We start from the raw sequence: 20,621 nt of genomic DNA, 5'->3' as shown, positions 1-20,621 counted from the left end.
CTCAATTATTTATTTATTTATTTTTTTATTTCATCAGCCAAAGCGTTATCGAAATTATGATACATTATATCCCTAAAAAAAATTGTCCAGTTACTTGATTTTCTAAATATTCATTAATCTCAATTAAGTCATGTGACTGTGTTGGGTATTTTTTACCTCGCGTTTTTAGGGGCCATTCAAAAGGATTTAGGGGCCAACAATAAAACAAAAAAGGTCACCCAAAGGGAAAATGTAGCCAGCCCTTATCTCGCGTAATTCCTAATGGCGAAATTACCCTTATATATTCGGAGGATATGATAACATTGTTATCCTCCGATTGTAATCGGAAGCCAAAATATTACCCAGACTTCCGATTGTAGTCGGTGCAGTATTAGAATGATTTATGTTTCATTTTTTCCATTTCTTTTTCATTTTTGAGTTGTTAGAGTTATAGAGAAGAATGTGAAGGAAAAAAGGGAAAACCCATTTTATCACTACAAAAATGGATGGATATGAAGAAGAAGGTGAGACTCATGGCGAAGAACAAAATGTTGAGGGTTCACGACCGTTTAGAGAAGACGATTTGGGGTATATGTTGAATGATCCAAACTTTTGTGGAGAGGAAAACCTAGACGACCCTTTCATGGAAGAAAATGGAGAATCGCCTGATATTGAAGCTAACGATGCATGTAAAACACAGGTATTGTGTTAAGAAACTCAAATACTCGATTTGCATGCGTTTGTAAACAAGAAAAACCGATTATTGCATGCATTGAATGCCATGAACTACCCAGATTCGGTAGATAATTTCTCGAATAAACTTACGAACATAACACACTGAGTACCAAATATGTATATTCGGTAGTTCCAAGATAGTAGTTTACTGCCGAATATGAGAAAAAACCCCAAACTGGTTTTCCAAAAAAATCTACATTCGGTAGTTATGTAGAGTTATTTACCTCCGAATGGCCCCAAAAACGAATTCCTCAAAAAATTTCAAAACTCAGTATTCTTATCCTTTACAATCGGTAATAGTTTAACATTATTTGACTGCCGAATATAACAGTGGACTCAAAATAAAATTTCCGAAAACTTTAAAATCGGATGTTTACCGATTAAAGTTATCTCCCGGTTATTTATATTCGGCTGTTGTACTATATATTTTAGATTCCGGTTATATCATTTTTTTGCACTCAGTAAACTGTGTACATTCATTTGCATAAATCGGGTGTTTTGGGTAATCGATAGGATTCCGAATATAGTATATTCGGGAGTTTTACTTATTTAATAACCTCTAATTATTGTATAATATTTTGTTGCTTTCATATGCAGGCCGTTGAAGAGTTTGTTGATGATTTCTATTTGAGGCCCAACACTTCCCTATACTATGCAAACGATTTGGTATACTCATTACTACTTTTCGTTTTTTTTCAAAATTTATATGTTAAATGGTTATGCTTATTAGATTTGTTTTGTTTTATGCACGTTTAGACATTTGGAAGTAAGAAGGAGGCAAAGGAATGGCTTATGAACAAGGCAAAAGATAACATGTGCGTGGTAGTTCAAAATAATCATGTTAGTGACACTCGATTTGAAATGATTTGTGAGAGAGGTGGGACGCGAAAGAGTCACGAGGGAAAGAATAGTAAGTACGTACGGAAGACGAATAGGAAATACCGAAGCAATACCAAGAAGATAGGATGCCCATTTAAGATTGTCTTTTATAAGCCCGATGGTATTAAAGGTAAAGAGTATAAAATGTATAAAGTTGATAACGGTTGTCACAACCATGATGATCCGTTAGATTTAATTGGACATGTAATGGTTGCCAAGTTAAAACCACATCAAATGCATACGGTGAGGTCTATGCGGATCCAAAAAGCGAGTGCGATCTTAAGTAAAATAAAGGCGGACGACCCCGAAAACTTGTCTTCTTTGTCTACAATTAAGTCGGCCCTAGCTACGATCAAAAGGACTGAATGGGATGGTAGAACGGTCATGCAACAATCGGAGTGGTTAGCGGAGTTACACGGCTACACCTTGAGAAGGGAAGAAAAGGATGGTATAGTGGTTCGTATTTTCTTGGCACATCCCGAAATGATCCAATTGGCTCAATGCTTTCATCAAATTTTGTTGATAGATGCTACTTATAAGACAAACAAGTATAACATGCCGTTGTTGAACATTGGTTGCCATACTTCGGACAAAAACACGTTTACGATTGCATGGGGTTTAATGGATCATGAGAACAATGTGAGTTTCATTTGGATGTTGGAGACGTTGAGGTCCATTTATAACGGTGATAATTTTCCAAGGGTTATTGTTCCTTTTTTTGTATTTCTTCTTCCATTGCTGCAATTGATGTAGTTGTTCGCTTGCATCTTCGAAGTATGTTGTCGATTGATGATGGACTTGCCATTGAAAAGGTTTTTCATTCTGATTTTTTACTCAATAATAACTGAGAGGGGTTACCCTCCTTATATAGATTAGAGTTCCAACGACTCTAATTTTTGAAAATATGGCCGTTGAGGTTTCTGAAAATATGGCCGTTGAGGTTTCGTATCAATGATGCACTACAATCGGTTGCTAACGATACACGTATTCCCTCCGAATAAGACATTCGGTAGCGAACTTAAATTTTTATCTACCGATTAGGTTGGTACTTCTAAACACGACTATATTATTCTGAGGATAATTTTTTTGTAAAGTCCCGAATGTACGATGTCCCAAAAATCAGAATTTGGGAAAAACTGATACTTTTCAAATTTTGAACTTGAAATAATCGGATGTCAACTCAGTTACCAAAACTTCCGAATATGGGATGTCTAACCTTCTATATTGGCCCTTGGAACCACCTAGAGCCATGGCATGGTTTGTTTTGAACTTGAAATATTCGAAGGATAATTTTTTTTGTAAAGTCCCGAATGTACGATGACCCAAAAATCAGAATTTGGGAAAAACTGATACTTTTCAAATTTTGAACTTGAAATAATCGGAAGTTAACTTAGTTACCAAAACTTCCGAATATGGGATGTCTAACCTTCTATATTGGCCCTTGGAACCACCTAGAGCCATGGCATGGTTTGTTTTGAACTTGTAATATTCGGAGGATAATTTTTTTTGTAAAGTCCCGAATGTACGATGGCCCAAAAATCAGAATTTGGGAAAAACTGATACTTTTCAAATTTTGAACTTGAAATAATCGGAAGTCAACTCAGTTACCAAAACTTCCGAATTTGGGCTGTCTAACCTTCTATATTGGCCCTTGGAACCACCTAGAGCCATGACATGGTTTGTTTTGAACTTGTAATATTCGGAGGATAATTTTTTTTGTAAAGTCCCGAATGTACGATGGCCCAAAAATCAGAATTTGGGAAAAACTGATACTTTTCAAATTTTGAACTTGAAATAATCAGAAGTTAACTTAGTTACCAAAATTTTCGAATGTACCACACAAATCATTGTCATTTGAACTTGTCTAACTTAGTTACCCAAACTTCCGAATGTACAACACAAATCATTGTTATTTATCTTCTCTTCTTTACTTTACGACCGTGACTACCTCCCAGTCCTGCACGACCACGGGTTTGAGCACCTTCAGTTGGAGCAGCTTCAGTTGGAGCAACTTCAGCGCTCGATGAAGCTCGAGTTCTTTTACCCGTCTTTGATACTGCCACCTTGGGCTGATGCCTCTTCGTGACTTTCTCCCCAAACTGGGCAGCATAATCTTCGTTATCCATATTATCAACTAGATCTATAGCCTCTTTGATCTTCTCAGCTGGCATGGGATCTCCGCTCTTCAGGCATGCAGTTAACATTTTGGAAACACGCTTGAACCTATTCACCTGTTTTTTATACGTAATGACATAACATCAAACGGTAATTACCTAAGATTTATAGGAATAATATAAAATGAACAAAAATATAAGAACACGCACCAGTCTATCATAACCAGCTGGTTTGTCTTTGATGATACAATTATAACTTGAACCCGCCGCAGTAGTGTTGGATTTGATTTCACGGATAACCAAAGGATGTGATACCTTGTTATACCAACTCATATAGTCTGGAGAATTTTCATCACCTCGGGTGGTTCGTCTACCAGTGTCGATAATGAAGTCATTCCTCTTATCCCAGTTATCAAGAACAGTAGGTGGGCCTGTGTGAACAATCGTGAGATTATCACCACTAGAAGAGCACAACTCCAACTCCAATTTGTAGTAATCCCCCATTTTCTCCACAGGTTGATGTTGTATATACCCGTGTTGTCGCATCACCCTAGAGGGGTTATACATCACATATCCTGTGGGGTGCCACAATGGTCCAAAATAAAGGGACAAGTCCGACCGACATTTATATGCCCACTGGCTCGATCTTCCTTGTATGGATCAAAGCATACGTCCGAGGCCTTCAATTGGTCCAAAATCTCCTCATGCGAATCAACTGCTGCTCTTTTGTCCTAGAACGGTTGTCTTCAAATATATACTTTGTTCCTCTAGGAGTACCTTTGCACCACCCCGGGTTCTCTCCGGCCAACTTCAGGATAGGGAAGTGGTCATAGATCCATGCCTATATACATAAGAAACCAAGTTTTAGTAAATAGATTGTGTATATTCGGTAGTAATTTCCAAACATTATTTCCGATTATATATAATCGGAAATAAAACTGAGTACCTATCCACCGAATAACCAACATTCGGAAAAAGAGATGGATCATTTCCTACCGAATATGCGTCATTTGGAGTTCAGTAACCTATAGTTTTTCTGGCCTGTATATTCGGTTCTAATATCAAATGATTTCCGTATATAATCGGAAACAAAATAAGTACCTCCACCGAATAACCAACATTCGGAAAAAGAGATGGCTCATTTCCTACCGAATATGCGTCATTTGGAGTTCAGTAACCTATAGTTTTTCTGGCCTGTATATTCGGTTCTAATATCAAAAGAATATTTCCGATTATATATAATCGGAAAAAAACTAGTACCTATCCACCGAATAACCAACATTCGGAAAAAGATGGATCATTTCCTACCGAATATGCGTCATTTGGAGTTCAGTAACCTATAGTTTTCTGGCCTGTTATTCGGTTCTAATATCAAAAGAATATTTCCGATATATATAATCGGAAACAAAATAAGTACCTAGCCACCGAATAACCAACATTCGGAAAAAGATGGATCATTCCTACCGAATATGCGTCATTTGGAGTTATGAATATGCATCATATGTATTGTCTACCGAATAACTATAGAGTGAGTTATAGAGTTAAAGAAAAAACCTGCAATAGAGCCACGTTCCCGGCAACTTGGCAGGTTCCTAGCCTCGAAACCTTTCTCAACTCTTCCATCAAGAATGCTAGGCATGCCGTGCCCCAAGAATAGTCACCGACTTCATGGAGAGGATCCAAAAGTTGTATAAGGTTGGCGTCGATCTGGTTGCCAGAAGTATTGGGGAATATGACACATCCCAATACACAAGGGAGATATGCGGTGGCAGCGTGGTTCACTTGCTCATCAGTTAACGTTCCATTCTTTTCCTTCTCCAAGGTGCCTCGGAACATATTCATCAAAGCTGTAATGTTGATCTGTTTTGTTCTGTAACTTGCATGCCTATTAAACTCTGTTGTTGTTGTCTCTTCATCCCAACCTAAGCACTTTTTAGTTAGAGCATAAAGTTGTGCCCAACTTAACTGCTTGTGTAGTTAAATTTCACAGTTGTGCCTTGGTCGGGAAGGTTAAGAATCTGCACAACATCATCCAGGGTAATCGTCATCTCCCCAAACGACATATGGAAAGTATCGGTCTCAGGATACATTCTCTCCACGAACGTCGATATGGCCACACGATCATATTCCAACAATGAATTCTCGGCGGCATTAGCTAACCCCGAGTTGGCAACAATTGACTTGAACCTTTCACATTCACCGGATAAAGGCCACGCAAGCATTTTTGTTGGTGCGGTGGTAGGTTTGAGTAGACGGACCGCATTTTGATGATCCTATTAAAGTACATAAAAAAATCCTTAATACAAATATTACGATATAACACATATACAATACATTAATAAAAAATAATAATTTTATTACCTCGGTTTCGTATATTTCTCTGGCCCATGAGTCTTTGTATCCAAATAGCAATTTTCCTCCATCCGCTGGTAGCCCAAGGATTGTGCCTGCTGGAATACCCTTCTTCTTCAAGTGCTGAGGGACAAGATGTGATGCTTTCTTAGAAATATCCTTCTTTACACCATCTTTTCCTTTTTTGGCTTTTTGGGTACCACTTGGTTGTCCTTCTTCTTCTACTCTTGGCACTGGATCAACTGGTTCAATTTCATGGTGGGGTGTAACTTGTGGAGCAGTTAGTTCTGCACTTTGTTTAGAGGCTTGTTCAACACTTGGTTGCACCCCTTGTTCACTGCCTTGTTGTTCTACACTTTGTTCAGCACTTGGTTGCACTCCTTGTTGACTGCTTTGTTCTTCTAAGCTTTGTTGAGCACTTGAATTATCTTTTGCACTCCTTCCATCCTAGCACTAGCTGTCACTTTCTTCCTCCTTTCTCGACTTTGTCTAAACAACAAAGAAAGGAACAATATTTACAAACTATACAATCGGAAGACAAAGTATGGAAATATAACCCGAATGTACACATTCGGAAGTAAGAAGACACATACTGTTCCCGAATATAAAACAATTGAAAGCTAACTATACATATTTACAACCGAATATGCATCAATTGGAGTTCAGAAGCTCTAAAATTTTCATCCTACACAATCGGAAGACAAAGTACACAACTATAACCCGAATAAACAAATTCGGAAGTAAGAAAACACATATTTTTCCCGAATGAAAAACAATCGGAATATAACTAAACATGTTTACAACCGAATATTCATCAACTGGAGTTCAGAAACTCTAAAATTTTATCATACACAATCGGAGGTATAAAACATTATATTGTACTCCGAATAAATACTGGCCCCAAAATGAGATTTTTCCTATATCAGAAATTTTGAGATTTTTTCAATATATATATTCAGTAGTGAGTGTACTTCCGAATACTGTGTGTCTACTTAAATATATTCGGGAGCAAAAAAATTCATTAAACTGCCGATTATTACCAGTTTGTATCCAGGAAGATATGACCAACAATATTCGGCAGATAACCAACAAATATTTCTCCCGAATACTGTCGATGTTCTTGAGAAATGAAGAACACGACTACATTCGGAAGTAAATAAGCATGAATATCGCCCGAATCTGGATAAATAACCGAAAACCCTAGAATTTTTTTTCTCGATTCGTCGAATTAAAGCGAAATAAACCCCAAAAATGATAGATTCTTACCTAATTGGGGACATTTGAAGTTGACGAAGTGTCTGACTATCGGAATCGCCACCACCGACTACATTGTCGGGTACTTATTCTTCGCGTTCTTCTTCATTTGCAGCAAGAATTTCTTTATTTCTTGCTAAAATCCCAATCTTTGGATCGAGACCCCGAGCAACATTTTTGGTTCTAGGTCTGTGGGTTTCATTTCCCTTATCCATTGTTTTATAAACGAATCGACGATGTTTTGATTTTACGATTTGCGGCGATGTTTCGGTTGAACGAGGGAAAGTTTTTTTTCTTCCACAATCGGAAGATAATATGAAACTGGAAGAAGAAGAGTTGAAATGAGTAGAATTTTTTTTGATTTGATTTTTATACAGTTTTACCAGAAGGGTATTTATGTAACTTCAATATCATATAGGGTACCCCTTACTTAGAGTCTTTGGCTGGGTATAAATTTATGGCCCCTAAATCCTTTTGAGTGGCCCCTAAAAACGCGAGGATTTTTTAAGGCAAAATAATTGGGAGCAATGAGATTTTTTGGTTGTTTAATGGGTTTTCTCTTGATTTTTGTTTTCTCTCTCCTGCCTAAAAATGGTTCTACGTGGAAATCATCAAACTAAGAATAAATTAGAATTTAAATAATATAGAGACAATAAAATCGCAAATACAAAACAGAAGGGATTTTTGAGCTTTGGACGGTCGGATAATATTTTGAGAGACAAATGTTGCATCCGACCATCCCAATTTCATCCTAATCAACGATATCCGACGATCCTAAAGTTTGTAAGCTGTCTCATTATCAATTTACATTTATCGGATTTCATCCCTAGGACCATTCTTTATGCTAATAATGTAAATATCAAAAAACTCAAATGCTAATAAAGTCCTTATAATAAAATATACAACCACACGATTTTTTTTCTTTAACATCGGGACTTATAAACATGACTTACCAGTTTTACAGACACCTACTACAATTACACGAGCATTCGATTTAAACATTTTATTCTCCATATACAAATAAAGCGCGCAAAAAATCTTTGAAATCAACAATCCCAATTAGTAAGATCCACAAAATAGAATTAAAGTAAATCATCTTTCATGGTCATGGTCATTGAAGAACTGTGCAGAAAAACTCATATAAGCATTGTAAATCATATGGATAATAACCTGTATGAATCATAAGAGGAAAAATAATGATGCATGTGAGATGACAATTAGCAAGGATAATAAGAAGACAATAAGCTACATCGGAATTATTAACTGTTAAGGCACAAAAAATTAGGACTTTTAAGATGAAAACTGTTACAAAAATATAATGTTGTAAGATGAAAATTCTCTCAATAGAAAAGTTATTATGGTTTAGTGTACATCTTCGGGACTCAAATAATTCATTGGTACAAATCATCCGGATTTAAATAATTCTTTTGCACAAATCATCTAACATCTTATACAACTAAATGATTGGTATAATATGAAACTTTAAGAACTACATCACTGAAAATTACTAAATAATATAAAATAAATCATCAGAAACTCTTAGTTTTAAAGTCTACCTGTTCAGTTAAAGCTACCAAAATACACCATAGGGTTGACCAAATAATTATAGCATGTTCTCGGCTTTGAAATGTAAAATTCGAACAATTTTCTATTTTTACTTTTCTCAGAGTTTAGCTTGTGATTGTAATGAGAATCTTAGGGCAGTTCCTTTGGTACCAAATATATTTTTTTTATCAAGCCACGTGGATGGACAAACATGAAAATCAAAGCAAAATGAAGGCTTTCTAGGGTCCAACTGTTTTCTTTTTTTAATATAAAATATTTTATAGGATAAAGTTAAAATATAAAATATTATATTTATTTGAGATAAAACAGGATAAAGTGAGTAAAAAAGTTGTAAATATAATTTTTGGAAAACCTAATTATACTGGGCGATGGTGGAAGAGCCACGGGCGGTCGTAGAAGACCCTCCCACCGATTTTGTTCATATACGCAAATTTAGTTGGTCCTCGTGGTTTTAAATGAAACGCGCTTCTTGTCAAATACAAAGTGAGAACCAAATGAGAACAAAATATGGAAATAACTATGAAGTTCCTCCAGGTACTAAAGAAGGTCAGTTAAATCTAGATCTACATGGCCGTGGTTTTTCCCTATATTGTTCGATCTTGTTAGAATGTGGGGATGATATACATTTGTTTACAGAGTGAATTCTAGTCGATCCCTGTAACTCTTTGATGAGTTGTCTACCACACTTCACGTTTTGTTGATACCATCATGTATGGAAAAATCTTACCTTTGAGGTCTAATCGAGTGCTTATGTTTCAGCCATAAATTTTTATGCAGGATTTGAGTAGGGTTCACTAAAATACAACATGAGGAGAAACAACGAACAGATTTGTCACTACTATGTTTACCCATGCTAGCAAGTTGAATAGCAGTGGAGAAGACAGATGGATAAAAATGAACAGGCGAGACGAAATCTGGTGCGCGCTTTTTACATAATTCAGATCTTTTCCATGTTTTCGAACTCCATAAAACCCATTAAAGTATTAGCACTTTCAATTTGGTCTGTTTGCAACCGTCATGTTCTCAAGAGAAAGTAGTTTGGATAAGTCCGCGGGGTGACATATAACAGCGAAAGAAAAAAAAATATAGCACAATAAATCCCTGACCCATATTATTTTTTACTGATCTCCTTTTTGATGGCAAGAACAGTAATAAAATGTAAGAGTTATCTGTAAAGGTACCTCACGAAGTGTTGAGCATATGCAAAAATATGTATTCGTTCTACAATGTTCCGCCTAAAAGGTATACCTAATGTAACCAAATAAAAAAAATTTCATACTAAATGGTGAGGGTGTATCATATCTCAGTCGGGTGAAAGAGCTTCAAGAAAATAAATATATCAACCTCTTAATAATTCATAGAAAAATTAAGACCCAACTGCCAATACACTAAACATGTATCCACTACATAAGCTTTGGGTAAGTAAAATAAATAAAAGAGAGAATCTTGAAGTAGAATCCACTACATAAGCTCTGGGTAAGTAAAATAAAGAAAAGAGAGAATATTGAGGTAGAAATTAAAGCAGTACCTTTTGTGGGAGAGTAGGCCTAAGCAAATGACTGTTTGGGGCTACTCCACATGGTATTTCCATACAGCCTCTGAGGTGATGTCCTGCTCAAAAATTCAGGCCGGCTATGATTTGGAGACACATTATTAACCTTTTTCAGCTACAGACTTGTGTTTGCTAGTTGCTTCCTGCATCAAGCGCAAATTTGGATCAAATCACAGGTAAAAATCAACCAAGCGAATACATGGAGAATTAATATATCTTTTTGAGTCAAGGAGCAAATTGAGTGCGATTTTTTCAAAACAATACAATATAGGATGAATTTGAAACGTAAAAACTTAACAAAATTAATACCTTCACTATGGGTTCATACACAAATCCAAGGTCTTCATCTTTGGGTTCACCATTGCTATTTCATAAAAAAATATTTATGAATTTGGAAAATAAGAACACTAATTCCATTCTCTAAAATTCATGCAAATAACATGAAAGAAACCCTGTCAAGAGAGCTTCAAGAGAAGGTAAATTTAATTATTGAAAACCAATGAACCAGAACCATTTCTAAGATAATTGGCAATGAGAGGTTTAGCCACACACTGAATCAAGAATTTTATCGCAAAACAAATTTAGAAACTATGGACTTGTTAATCAGCTCGATATCAAATACAATCGGGAAAATATAGAATCGTAAGTACCCTTGTGGTACTGATATCCAAATCTTCTTCAACGAAAAAAAGCCCAATCCAATAATCATCATAAATCACAATAAAAACATTTGCACTGAAAATCCATATCTAAAAAAAAAATATCAAAATCAGTATGAATTCGTTCAAGAAAAAAAATTGAGTTACATGACTCCAACACGTCGACGATAATAAACACCTGGAAAACAGTAAGAGACACAAATCTCGCATATTCATCAATAAACCCTACACAGAGGAATTTTTTTTACAATTTTTTTTTTTTACAAATCATTAAAACTTTATCATAGAATAAAATCTTAGCAATTTCCCACTTGAATGAAGAATTCGAAATAAGAAAATGAAACTCACCCGAGCAGTTTTCAAATGAGAGAAACAATCGCCAATATATCTGCAAAACAAAAACGACATCCACATATCAGATTAATATTCAACATAAACATCCATAAATATAACAAAAAAGCATTCAAGCGATGGCGAGAATGAGGCTTGGTTTTTCCCAAGCGTTTTTATACATGGAGATAGTGCTCTATTTGGAATTAATGTTTTATATTTACTAAGAAAATATGTAAAAATATAATTTCTTTTTTTAAGAGAAAAAATATTTTTCCTTCTATATATATCCTTGTTCATTGGAGTTTTTAGAATCAAATTTATATTTACCACACAAAAAAAAACTCGAAAATGATAATGTGGTATTATCTTTTGATTCAATTTTGGAAAATATCTATTATGTTGTCATATTATTTATTAGAATTATACTGAAAAAATAAATTACTCTTTGAAATTAATTGAATTGAACCCACTCTTTGAAATCCAATTGATCGCTGTATACAATTTTTTTTTCTTCAAATGTTACCCGACAAAATCAAAAGATTATCTCGAAACAACATCCAAGAACTGTTGTTGATGGGATGTTATTGTCAATGAAGGGTACTGAAAACTCCTATTTCCGCTTCTGCCGTCACCATAAGGAGTTGTATAACTGAATTGGTCTAGGATATACGTGTCTAATCACATAGGCATGTGGGGCAGCAAATATGAAACAGATAAATACTAACTAAATTCAGAGAACGTGTAATCCTCTCATTCGTGTGGCTTTTGGTAACTCGCTGTTGCGACTGATGCCGATATGTAAACTAATACTCTTATAGAGTCTTAGATCAACTATTAAACACATTAAACACAAATAGGTTTATCCAAATTAAAGAAGCAGGCAAATGCTTAAGTTCTGAACCACGAATGTCTGACACATGTTATATAGCTTTCCATTAAACAATACCATTGTAACCCAACATGAAGTCAAAGAGTTGGTGGTGTTAAATAAGTAGAAAACACTCGAAAAGTAATAACATCACGTCCACAATGTAGCATATTGTGATATCTGAGAGGAATGGAAAATAAAAAGTACGCCTATAGTTAAATAATTAAGTTATATTGGTGATCAGGTACGGTAAGCAGAATCATACAACAACATCGTGCAAATAAATAACATGCAAGCAAAAAGTAGAAGAATCATGATTTTTAATAGTATCTAGGTTGACTTTGAGAACGAAAAAATAAAATCTAAGAAAACCATAGGGAAGTAACAAATATTAATATGAAAAAAGAATCCCTTACCTTATATGTTCACAAGAAGAAACAAACAACTGCACCAAGAGCTTCAAAGAAAAAAAAAAGCTGCACAACGACTAAATCGTTTCATAATATTGATAGATCACATAACAGTAAAAACAATAACAACAACAACAAAAACGCGTAGGAACAACAAAAATGCGTAGCACTGCAAAACAAAACTCATCACCTCATTTTTACACGGCATCATTGATTTAATTATCGGCACTAAAGCCTAAAGCAAATGGAAGCACAACCAACATCTGCAAACCAAAACCAAACAACATCATAAAGATTGGATATTAACTACTAATAGTATTAACAATAATAAAAATACGAATCAAAAAAGCAAAAAGAAAAAACGCTAGCCGGGAAAAAACTCACCGCCGAAACAACATGACCCCAATGTTGCTGGAGCACTTTATATAGATGGCATGAGCACGAAATTTCCATAAAAACAAAACCGCGAAATAGGTAAAAAATATTTTATTTAAAGAATAAAATCGTGATACCCACCAAAATCTTTAAAATTTGGATATTTTTGTTATCTCCGTATCATCATACTTACATTTTAGAATAAAAAATCTAGGGCATATCAAGATATAACAATATTTAAAATCCACCTTTTTATTAGTATCAAATATAATAAACTCCATAAATGGGAGTATCTACCTCATTTATCAATTTTCTTTATTTTATATATATTTTATTTTAATTATGGGATAAAAAATATTAAGAAAAGTAACATGAAAATAATTTTACTAATTCGGAAATATTGCTCGGGTTTTGTTTTGTATGAGCCCGTTTTTTGTTTGCTGTATTTTTGTATGCTAATCGATATTTGCTTCTATTTTTCTGTTTCAAATTCTAACGATTGCGTAATTTTTTTTGTCAAACAGGATCAATAATAATGCCATTCGCAAGAGAGACATATCGTCCGATCGAAAGGTTAGTACCCACGATCAATTTAATCATTTTTTTAAGTTTCTCATCATCGGAAGTGTAATAATCGGGATTAACTTATTCGTTAACTTCAATTTGATTTTAACTGATAAAACGAAGTTGTAATTAGGAAAAAAGAAACTCGAAGAATTGTAACAGGACATTGAACATTGGACATTTTTTTTTAAATTTCTGATGCGATTGATTGCCTGATTACTTTTGTGATTGATCCATGATTAATTTAGTTCTTGGGCGAAACCGTGATGACTTAATTATTTTTGGTAATATTTTATTCTTCGGAATAAATTTTTATTGGCAACAAAAAAATTTGTTTCCAAAAAAAAGATTACGTGGGGCTTTTACACTTTTTCTATTTGTACACCTGTGAAAAACTTCCTTTCTTAAAATTTGGTGGGGCCAGAATCAAACAGAAGCTCCAATTAACCACAACGTTCGAAAAAACTCTGTTTTTATATAAAGAATGTTGTTCCAAAAATAAAATTTTCAATTGTTTAAGTAAAAAAAAGAATTGGAGGTAATTTAAAAACTAATACTCTCTCCATACCTATTATATAGGTGGATTTTCATTTTTCTTTGTACCACTATATAGGCGGAGTCCAAATTTCAAAACGATTTTTTAATTATATTACCCCTATTTATTTGCCTGGGAATCATCACAATTGAGTATATGTCTCTAACATTGGGAATATAATTAAGGGTAAAACAGGAAAAAACATAGAAAATTATGAAATCAAAAAAATTTCTTAATCTAAGAGAATTGGTTCCTCCGCGTATATATGTGGTACGGAGGGAGTAGCATATTTAAACTGCAAGAGACAAATTCTAGCAAAATCTGATGAAAAGTTTTGCAGTCTCAAACGAGAGACAATTTATGCTAGGAAACCGCACTACTACCAAAAAGCATATATATATATATATATGGGTTTTGTTATTTTGTGCACCCATACACAAGATAAGAGCCAATCATAGGTTTTGGAAACGATAAAAAAACAATAAAAAATTATGAGAGATGTTGTATTTTGCATTGAAGAAGGTAAAGTTTGCACTTCTATACAGAAAAATTCAAAAAATCTATGAACATTTGCTTTCTCCAATGCCAAATACATTATCTCTCATAATTTTTTTTTTATTTGTTATCATTTCCAAGGCTAATGATTGGCTCTTATCTTGTACATGGGTGCACAAGATAACAAAACCCTATATATATATATATATACATATATATATATACAGAGAGGTAACAACTACAGTTCAATAGATTGTTTGTAACTTTTCACGGAACAAGTCTAGCTTTTATAAAAGGGATTTATTATCCTGACTAAATTGGGGCCTATACCACTTAATTGGAGCCTATATCTAGATGACAAAAAAAGGTCATTAGAAATCACTTTACACCACCCCTTATCAAAATAATTACCAAACTACCTATTTTACCCTTGATTAATTAGCACTAATTAATCGTATTAGGGTTAATTTTGTTTTGGATGTGAGATTAACTAATGTTAGAGAGTTCATCAAAACATCAAACATTTGTTTTTTTGTAAACAGTACCCAGAATCGGTTTACGTTCATTCACTTGTAAACCGATTCTAGACTGGTGTTTACGAATTAACAGAGGACATCCATAATCGGTTAACCTTGACATGTTTGATAACCCGGTTTTGAAATCGGATTTTACTTATGACATATATAAACCGATTGTTTCCTTTCATTACCAATTTTCATTCATTGCATTATTATTGTAGGATGCATTTAGCACATGCATCAAGCCTTAAACCCCTAGGCGACCCTAGCGGACGAATTATAGTCTCGTGAGGGTTTACATAGAGGTCTACCCACAAACCTATGGCGAATAAACGTTTCTTGTTATTCGGCTTCGGAGCACTGTTGAAAAAGTATTTCTGAGCTAGAGGCTGTTGCGTTTGATATTCACGTACTAACTTCATCGATTTATACTTCGTGAACAATGTTGGGAAGTGTTCATAAGCCCACACCTATGCCGATGAAAGATCGTTCCAATGAAATGTATAAGAAAAGAAATAATTGAAAACTAACAAAATTAATGACAATGATCACAAAATAACTAGTTCACTATACCTGAATTACAATGAAATTCCCATTAAATTGACAGACATTCGCCTTAGAAGCTCTACGCATTTCTGCCAAAAAATGTGCCAAGAAAGCAGTGCCCCATGAATACTCATAAACTTTATCCAAGGGATCCAAGTATTGTAGGTTGTTCATATGCACCCTGTTACCATTAGCGTCAGGGAATATTACGGAGCCCAATGTGAACAACAGATAAGCATCAACAGTTTGCTGAATTTGTTCGGGATTCAATTCCCTGCCCTTCGTATGCCCAAACAATCGAACGAGATCGACGAATTTGATAGTCTTTTTCCTGGTACGCTTTGTCTTGTACATATTTTCCATAGTCGTTTCCTGGTCCCACCCAAACAAATTTTTAGTCAGCTGATAGATCTTGGCCAATTTTAGGTCCTTAGAGTGATCTCCTTCCTTAACGGCTTTCCCAAGAACCTCTAGACCTAGTATTCTTTGGACATATTTAGGGATAATGGTCATCTCGCCAAAAGGAAAATGCATAGTATCAATTTCACCAAAAAACTTCTCAAAGAAGCAGTTCGCCGTGATTTGATCAGTGGCCACACAATTTTCTACCGCGGGATACAACCCAGACGCTCTAACTTGTAGCGCCCCCAAAGCTAGCAGCTAACTAATCCAAGAGATTAACTAATAAAGAGACTAAAAATCTAAATCATTCACTTAAACATTCAATTAAGAAATATGTTACAAAAACTTAACCCAAAATTAGCCCCGCTCAGAAATATATATACAAGAATTCCTCTCAAATGATACATATACAATAGTCATTTGGTTTGCAAATAAAATATACAACATAATAAACATAGCAATATTTAACTAATTAACGGAGTCAACTCCTCGAAGCTTTCGCTCCGCACTCTGATCTGTCTCTGAAACTGAAAGTGGAAATGGTGAACACATCATCCCTAAAAGGGGTGCCTAGTAGAACTAACACTTAAATTTCAAGTAATCATGGCAAGATTTGGAAAACAATAATGTTTTTCCGTAACATTAAAAGTGACCAAGTCACTAAAATAAACAAACATGTATATGGACAAACTCCTTCTTCAAACAATGTATAATATGGTGTCAACCAGTTACACACCTAATAGCTATTGATATCACCCCTGTTGACCGATAATACACATAAAAGCAGAATTCATGTAGATATAAATATGAAGGAGCGTATCCTATATACCACACGTGGAAATTTTCATTTCCCATAACAATTCATACTGACAACAAAACATTACAGGTCCCTTCCAAACCATGAAAATATTAGCAGAATCAACAGAATTATCGTAATGCAATTTAAACAAAACATGGAATGAACAAACTGACAATGCATGAGTTTAATAAAAAAGACTTTTGTAAAAGAAACAACAATGGTTACAAAAGAGTCAAATGTATTCCCACCTCTTTTGATGACAAGCCACGCTTACCTCGAGATCCACGATCCACTGGTTCATCCTATTATTCGACCGTTGTTAATAACTAACTGTTTGTCACACAAGAAGTCTAAGAATCTAGCCAAAATGGCTCACACAAGAATCATACAAGTGTATCTAATGGTTCTAAGCCCATTTAAGGTTCTACACCTTTTATTTATCCATCTTTAGCAAATCTAAGGTTTACTAATTCAATTAGGTTGGTTCTATAGTCCACTAACTACATCTAATGAATATCTACAAGTTTGTAGAAGAAACCAAAGTCTAATTCAGACCACAAAGGTCCAACTCATGTTCAATAGGAAATCTGACTCTAATCCCAAGCCTACTAATCAGACCCATTAATCTAAGGCCTGGCCCATATGGGTCAAATAACGGTCACTAACGGTCAAACTAACGGTCATGGGTTAACGTCTAAGTCTGAGTCAAAGTCTAAGTCAAGTCAATGGTCCACTGGTCAGGTCACTAAGTCAGATCGGGTCAAATCCTGGTTACCGAGTCAACTCAGTCAGAAGACTGATTTCAATGAATTAGGTCCATAAGAACCATGAAGTCCTGGCTTTTCAATAGATTCAGGTAAATCAGATTCACATTATTTACTCAGTCAGATAGACTGAGTCAGAAACACTAGGTCTAGTCAGCTAAGCTGAAAGAACTCAGTCTAAGACTTGCACAAATCAAAACTCAAATATAACTAACTCATATAATCTTAAGCAAACTTCATAATCAAATTACAAACACAATCACAGCTTGATTACCTGTAGTTGCAGCTCTAAGATTTTACAAGAGAGATTCAACTCCACACACTAACCAAACCTTCATTCCTATGATTCAGTCACATAACATCAGCTTCTCAAAACAAACAAACCAGCAGACCTCAACTATTACATTACCACCTCCAAGTTCAGTTAACACTCTTCAACTACATTCCATATATTTCAGTACCAGCACAATTTAACTCAGTTTCAGCTCTACTCTAACCACAACTTCATCACAAACACTGTTCCATACAATCTCCAATTATAGTTCCATCATAACACTATGACTCCATCTGCACTTCAATTGAGATCACACTCACTTCATATTGCCTACAATTTCCTCCACCAGCACCACTAGTAACTCCAACAACCCTGCACTAATTCCATACACACTATGGTTCCACCTCAACTATAATTTAACTTCAGCATAACCCACCAACAATATGCAAACAACACGATAACCCCTGCAACACCACTGTCGCTGCAGACCACCATTTCCATAGCTCTGTAACTCATTAAATTACCACTTCGATATATAACTCAACCCAACAATCTCTAATCCATTCTCAACCTTCGGCATAAACAAACCCATCACCACAAGCAATATCAGTTACACCTTCCCTGCTTGTAAACCACAAACACACAAACATTACCATCATCTCTTACTATAGTTTCTTTCTATCTTCCCAGCAACTTTTCCTCCTATACATTCATCAGGCCTTAACCAATCCATCTTCTCATTTCAGACAACCAGCAAAAAACACTACCAGCTACGCACCTCCCAACTATAACTTAAAATACAACCATCACCATATCTTCGGTTGCACAAACCAATATATCAAAATCACTTACCACCATTTCAGATCCAATATCCTCAGCTCATACATCAACACAACATAAACTAACCTACAACTACAATTCCATTGCAGATACACATAACCATTTCAATCCTAGCTCATTAACAATCTCCAAAACTCAAATAACAACTTTACTAAATTTACGGAGAAAGGAAATTACCTCGAGATGATTTCGTTCACTCGACTGATTCAGATTCTTCTTTACTTCGACTTGAATCAGCAAATCACCTCAAACCCACTATCAATCCATCACTTCAACTCAACCAACTCTCATCAATCTTCATCCTCTTCACTGATTCTTAGAAACCCTAAACTTGATTCTCGATCCCCTATTTTCCAATTCGTATTCAAAACATAAATCCAACTGCTCATATCAATCACACCCATCCTATAATTTCTTCTTAATCACCTTCAATCATACCTTCACTGAATTACAGAAACCTTAATTTACCCTTTCTTCCTTTTCTTGAGTTTGCATAATCGACTGAATCAACAACATATCTAATAATTGATCATAACCCAACTTCAGTCTCATAATCATCTTCATCGCTTTCTCAAGAAAACGGTGAAAACCTAATTCAATGCTCTGTGATTTGATACTTAAATCTCTAACCATCCTCTTTTTCAATCACCGCTTCGTCACCAGCAGTAACACCTTGTACTTAATTTGTTCTTTCTCATCACAAGATCATCTCAACAACATCAATCGCCTTCAGCAGGGACACGAACAGAGGAGAAGAAAAGAAATGAGAGAAAGAAGAAATAAGAGTTATCTTCTCGACCGGGTGAAGATAAGACCAAGAAATCTATAAAGGCACCCATTACTTCGATATGGGAAGCCCAGGTCGGTTAAGATGCCCCTTCAACAAGCGTGATGATATCTTCTTCGTCCAATATCCGTATGACACGTTCAAGTAGCCCATTCCGCCTAACTTTTCGAGATCTATCTAGTGGTACTAGATTCATATCTAGATCATTGTTAGATTAATTTCTAATAATTAACGTTCGAGTTAAACTAATCGAATTATTATCGGCTAATTCGTCACTTGACCATCGCTAGACCAGTCAAATAGCGTTGACGAGCTTGAGGTTCCTTATATGACTAATGCTTGAACAACGTCACACTCAAAATCCAACGACCATATATCCATTGATTGATGGCGGCTAACACGGAAGGATTTCTTGTTGTCCTATAAAAACATCAAACTAAATTAAATTCACTTGATCATAGATAAATAATATAATAACAAGATGCAAATGTCTTACATAAGTTTGATAGATCCAACGAGCCCCAGAGTGCGTGTAGTCAAATAAAAGTTGCGGGTTTCTCGCTTCACCCCACTGTTTTTCGTCATTGCGGTCTGGAATCATGTCATATCTTCTAGGAAGGTGGGATGGGAGTTCCTTTTCCTTTTTTCTCACCGGATTCAACTTCAACTGCAGCTTCTCTTAAGCCTTGTGAAGATGAGCCACCTGCTCGGGCTGGTTTAGGAGGTGGAAAGTTTTCCTACTGTTCATCATCACTGCTGCTTGTGTCCCCCGTAGGATCCCGAAAGATGACCTTACCACGTTCCGGATCAGATCGACTACGTAAAGGCCGAGAAGACTTAGGTTTACGTTCTTCAACAGCTTTGCCCTTTCCTTTCTTGATTTATGATGCTCTAGGCCTACGTCCCAATATGTCAACTGAGTTATATACATAAAGTAGTGTCGGCAGATGTGCCGGGCTAGTAAACAACTGAACAACAAAGCCGGTATTCTGGGAATTTTGTACAGAGATTTAACAAAAGA

The sequence above is a fragment of the Papaver somniferum genome, unplaced genomic scaffold (genome assembly GCF_003573695.1).
Source record: "Papaver somniferum cultivar HN1 unplaced genomic scaffold, ASM357369v1 unplaced-scaffold_10, whole genome shotgun sequence".
Taxonomy (NCBI): Eukaryota; Viridiplantae; Streptophyta; class Magnoliopsida; order Ranunculales; family Papaveraceae; genus Papaver; species Papaver somniferum.
Note: the sequence above shows the minus strand (reverse complement) of the source record.